The following is a 6,000-nucleotide window of genomic DNA, read 5'->3' on the forward strand; positions in this document are numbered from 1 at the left end:
GTGTCTGCCCTAAGAGCATGGCTGGTTTCTTGTGTGGGGAGCCTGGTGTACCTGAGGGGGTGTTGCTTATGGTCAGAGCAGGTCACAGAGTCAGGGTGATAGAGAAATGGTGCTGGAAGAAAACTCCGGAGGTCACCTAGTCCCACCCCCTGTTTTAGTATGACTGTGGGGACCAGCGGATAGGGGTAGGAGCTGGCACGTGGTAGGGTCAGCAAGAGTCACAAGCCAGACCTGTACTTCTGGGGTCTGCTTTTCCTCTCCCCCTCGATGCTGGATTGTGGCTCCGGGGCGGTGCCATGCTGGTGATGGGCTGCCCTGCCTGGCTGGTGAAACACTAGCACTGGGATGCTCTTCAGTCCTTGCAGGAGCCGCTGCCTCCTGGGAACGGCCCCACTGGGCAGCTGGCAGCAATGGTGCTGGCTTCTTGTGGGCCTTCCTCTCTGGTGGAGGGTTTGCAACCCTTGGCATGACTGGCATTGGTTGCAGCCTGCTGTGCTGGGCTTGCCTTTGTTAAGGGGGGCTGGACAGGGGGTTATCGACCTGGAGGGTGTCCTCCGTCTTTGATATCTTCAGTAGCTGTTGGGTTTGACCACCCCTCTGGCCAGCAGGCCCCTGGCTTTTGCTCTCCTCCATTTTACTGCAGGCTGGAAAAGTCTCTGGCCTGCCTTTGTCCCTGTTTTACCCAGGCCCTTTAAGCCTGGCACCGGCTGGGACGGGCTTAGCCAGAGCAGGCACTTTCTAGCCAGTGGTTCTTGGAAGAGTTGCTGGTTTTTAACCTTCTTGTCCTCTCCAAGGCTGTCTCCTCCCATACCCTGTTCTCAGGCTGGGTTTGACCCAGCAGACGCTTGATCCCTCCTGCGCGGTGGGAGGAAGCCCACAGGGGCTGGTGCTGCTCAGGCTAAGACCCACTCCAGGGTGTTGCAGCAAAATCCCCCTCATCTGCGCGTGGTGCTCTCCCAGCAGGCCCCCACCTGGGCTCTCCCAGGCAGGTGACTGTCCCAGAGGGATGTGCTAGATCATCCTTTCCTGTCCCAGGACCAAGGGGCAGTGCTGCAGTGTTTGCATTCACGTGACAATGCTTCCTCTTGAGGACGCGCCGTTCCTGGGGCTGGCCTAGCCCTAGCCTGCAAGATGCTCTAAGTAACCTTGGATTTTGTGATAGGTTGACGGGCCCCGTGAACCCCATCACCGCCGAGCAACCTGCCGCAGTGCTCCTCCTAGGCAGCCCTGCTCTGTTTCCCCCTCGGGGTCTCCAGCCGGTTCTTCTCTCCCAGATGTTTTCATTTTAGGTGGCGTGAGATCAGTCAGCTCCAGGCCCCTGTTTATTCTGGGACTGAGATGCAGCCTGTTACCTTCCTGGCTGCCTTGTCACAGGGCCAGGCTGAGCCGGCCATTTGGAAATCCCACCACGAGGGCAGAGCGGTGGGGGTGGGTGGGTGGGTGATGCCCACCGCTGATCGGGGCAGTGCTGGTGATGGAGCTGTGGGTTGCTGAACTGGCTTGCATTGCGGATAGCCCTCTGGTTGACCAAAGGGCCCAAATGACCCGTGTCCATTGCTTGAGATTTGTGGGGTACAAAAGTGATCTGCAAATCATGGGAAAAACTCCATTGAAAGCAACAAGTCTCTGTGCAAGGTTTTGGCTTTGCCTAAATGATATGGTTGGTTCCCTGACATGGTCCCAGCCAATACGGGTTGTGTTGTGCTGTGCTCATGGCTAGGAGCGCCCCTCCTGGACCCGGCCTCTATGGTGCCAGATGCTGTACAAATACAGGAGAGAGATGGCCCCTGCCCCAGAGCTTACAACCGAGTGTAGGCCATGAGATAAGGAGGAGGAAGCAAGGAAACTTAACTCATTTTTGGCTGTTGCCTTTGTCTCCCCTGTGCTTTATCTACAGCACATTATTGGGTTTTTAAAGGGTGCCTTTATTGGGGCGGGGGGGGGTGCGAGTCAAAATAGACACTTTTGAAGACCCTTTTGGGTCACCCGCATGTGCAGGCAACTGGAGTCCAGAGGCCACTTGCAGTCCAGTGTTCCTCTAAAACAAGGCAGTGTGAGTCTGCTTGGCAGGCCACGGTCTCTAAAATACACCTCTCGGCACGTGTATCTGGAGGGATACCTGATATTTATTTAAGGTGCTAAAAACATAATAGAAATCTCGCAGCCATCGTCAACTGTGGCACAAACATATCTGAGCTGTCCTGCGTCAGGGAGCCAGAGCTCGTCCAAGTGCGGGGGCAGACGCAAAGATGTCTGTACAGCCCCAAGCGTGCTACAACCCCAGCCGGGGTTGTAGCTGGGACGATGCGCTGCGGGCTCTCCTACCCTGCGGAGGGGTTGAAAAGTCCAGCTTGAACCGTGACGAGATAAATATTGGCTCTGCAAGGACATGCCTAGGTCCAGATGCTCAGGGGATATAAATCATCCAGGACAGCGGTGCCAGGTCTGTTTACAGCAGTGGAACATCTGGCCCTTTTGTCTTCATGCAGCCACGGCAGAACGAGCGAGGAGACCGCTGCTGTGTGAGCCTTGCTATTGCCCGGTGCTGATAGGCAGAAATACTAGATTATTTTCCTTTGGTAAGCTACAGCCAAGAAGGTCTACCCAGTAAGTAGGAGGCTGTGATTTAATGGTCTCTGACTGACAAGACGCTGTGTGTAATACTAATCCACCCTGGCAAACTGCTGTTAAAATTTCAGTCCCAGCTCAGCTGCAATGATCACACAAAGTGATGAGTATTGTTAGCCACAACCCACTTTGACACTTGAGTGAATAAGGAGTGCAGACTGGGGAAATGCTGAAGGGCTTCAACTAACAAACCGCATCCTATTAATTTCTAGCTATTTCTCAGTTAATATCCCCTTTGAGTCTGCACAGGAACCCAGTAGGTTCTGCTAGTTTTCAGCTCAGCAATTAGCACTGATTTGGGCTTACCCGTTATGGTGAGATGTTGCTGCCACTCGGAGTTATTGATACTTCGATGATGAGGTACCAAACCCAACAAGTTGCCACCCGAGTTTTCCGCTCAGAGCCGGCTGCAGCAGACCATGCCCCATATCGAGCGGCTTGATTAGGCGCTTGTCTTTTTAACAGCAGAAAACGAGCGTGCGGAGTTGAGTCTTATCTGAATGATCCTATCCGTGCAGCATTTCAGTGCGGTGCCCTATCTCCCTCATAATCTCCATTATCCAGCCCGCTTGCCTAATAGTCTTTTGACGTGGCGAGGCAGCTATGCTTCACCAGTGGGAACTAGATTGATTCCTCGGAGTGGTAATTGCCTCTCTTTTACCTGACACGTGCTGCTCAGAAAATAATAATCCACCCAAATATATGTAGCTAACCTGGGGACTCCCCTTGGACTGTGATGAGAGATTAGCGCTCCTTTGGTGCATTGAATTCCCCTGTTTAGCACAAAGTGACCAGGGCTGTAATCTGCTTTGTTGCCACAGGAGACACCTTTTTGATTTATTTTTTGAGCTGTTGAACATTTTTTTTTCTTTAATAAAAAGGAAAAGGGTCCGTAGGGAAATTAGCATAAGAACGAGGCCTCTTGTTGTTGCGCTCTCCAGATGTAAGTGCCCACAGCTGGGTCGTGGAACCAGCCAAATGACAATGTGAAGAGAGTTGCCCTGGCATCTTTGGAAAGCTGGAAAAGTGGCTGGCAAAACAGGCACCGGCTCAGTTTGCACAGCAGGGCATTGAACAGCTCTGGTTGTTACGGGGAGCAGTGCTAGCCCCCTCCCCGCTGCCCTGCCTCGCACAGGCGGAGGCGTGCGATGGGGGCAGTGTGGAGTTTAGTGCAGGGGACTAGGCTCCGGGAGGCCTGAGCTCACTGCTTGAGCCTCAGTGCGACTTTGGACAATTTGCTAACCAGCGCTTTGCTGCTTCTCCTTGTCATTGAATGTTTTCACGCTCAGATCAGCAGCCTTGGGCAGCAGGTGGGAGGTCTGGGGGGCAGGCATGAAACTCAACTCCGTGCTCAGTAAGCACTCCCCGCTCCCTTGGCTCTCTGAGCAAAAAGCATTAGGACGGATCGCTACGCCTCTCGGGTTCGAGTGCGGGGCCTGTTTCGTGGCTTCTTCGAGCGAGGGTCAGTTTGGCCTCAGACCTCTGGGGACGGCCTGCTGAACCCGGTCTTGCAGCTCGTGATGATGGCTCATGTGGGATCAGCCCAATAGAAATAAGGGGGGGAAAAAAATGTAGGAGGCAGGGGTTGGGAATAATGAAATCCCGAGTTTCTAACTCCTGGTTTGCCAATGTGACGGGTTCACTTCACCGTGTCTCACTTTCCCTTCTTCAACAGGAGCTAAAACGTATCTCATTGAGGAGCTTAGTGTTTAGAATATGTGAAGTGCTTCTTTTAAACTCTGAAGGGGGGAAGAGCTCGAGAAGGAGCTCTGCTTCTTAAACTGATATTTGCTCAAGGGCCTTGGCTATTGTGTTTTTGTTCTCCTAGAAGTGCATTTGGGTGAAGTCCAAACAGCCTATTCGGGGGAGGTTCCTCTCGAGTTGAAGGGAGCTGTAGCCTTTCGAAACCCATCTCTGCATTCAGTCGTTGTCTCTGTGGTACGGACGCGCTGATGAGGGGGACACCGGAGGAGAAGTCTATTTCTTACCTAAGCAAATAGGTTTGCCTTAAGCTAAGCTTATTGGAAACAATCTATTGCTCAGACATTTGCAATAAAAAAAGTAAATAAGAATCAATAAATATTTTAAAGCCAGAGTGAGCTGGTGTGCATCAGAGCCCTAGCTGATCATTATTAATTCAATGAATGCAGTTGTAAATTGGCTAAGAACGCGCCGCAGATGAGATTACAAGTGCCGCTGCCTCTGCATGCTTGCTCGTCTGATGGATGTTTTGCGAAGATACTGTTTGCCTTTGCATTGTTCCGACAAAACGGAAGCTGCCAGCTGCATGAAATGGGATATGTCGCTGTGCCCCGCGTTGGAGCCGCACTGGATGCTCTGCATAGGAATCAGACAGACGGGCGCGTGTGAAGGGGGCATGTGCCTCCAAACGTGGCAAGCTGCAGGGCTGCAAGCTGGAAGGAAATGACTGGCGAAGCGTGGTTTCCTGTTGCAAGTTTGAGAAATGCCCTGATCCTGTCAGTCGGTTTTGGTCGGTTTCTGCTGCTTCGTTCTTGCTCCCTTTCAAGTCCCCTCGGTAAATGAGTCTAGGCTGTGCGGTGAATTTGCTGGATCCCAGAAGCTCAAATGGAGTCAGAATAGAAAACCTGCCCTGCAAACTTGCTGTGCGGCGGGAACCATCTTTCCGTAGCTTCCCCATGAGCCTGAGTGCTCACTGAGGACTGAAATATTTCAAGCTTTGGTGCTGCTGAGTGTTTTTTTTTCCTCAAGCTTCAGCTCCTGGACCCCTGTAATTTGTATGTGGAGACTTTAGCTATGTTGACAGGGTACCTTGCTGTGCTCAGATGCCCTGCACCCTCCATGTGGGCTGCATCCTGAACAGCAGGCAGTGTACTCAGAGTTGTGTCCACGCACCACTGCCAGTGGGCTAGTTAGCCTGGGTGCTGTCATTCAGCCGTGCTTGTGAGCCGGCCTGAAGTGTTGCCCAGATATAGCTGCAGGTTTCAGAGGCTGCCAGTGTGAGGGTTTGGGTTTTCGAATGCCCAGAAGGAAGGACCCCCAACTCCTTTCCACTGGAAGAGAGGTCTAGTTTTGTCAGGGCCCCTAGCAGGCAGAGAGGTCTGGGCTTATGGCTTAGGCAGCCACATCTGCCTTGAGTATCTTGACTGACAAGCTCTAACCCAGCTAATGAACATGCTGTGGCCAGACTGCTAGGCCAGACTGCCTAAAACTCAGACCCTGTATGTTTATAACTTGCTTTGGGCAATGCTCTGACTTTCTTGGGAAACAGCCATTACATGCATGTTAGAATTGTTGTAGTCTATGCCCATTCATTAATATTTATGGCACTGCTCTTGTCGCCTTTGCATTTAGGGCACTGCGGAGGTTTGACTAGAACAACCATTTCCCTAG

The sequence above is a fragment of the Crocodylus porosus genome, unplaced genomic scaffold (genome assembly GCF_001723895.1).
Source record: "Crocodylus porosus isolate Cpor-Errol unplaced genomic scaffold, CroPor_comp1, whole genome shotgun sequence".
NCBI classification, from domain to species: domain Eukaryota; kingdom Metazoa; phylum Chordata; order Crocodylia; family Crocodylidae; genus Crocodylus; species Crocodylus porosus.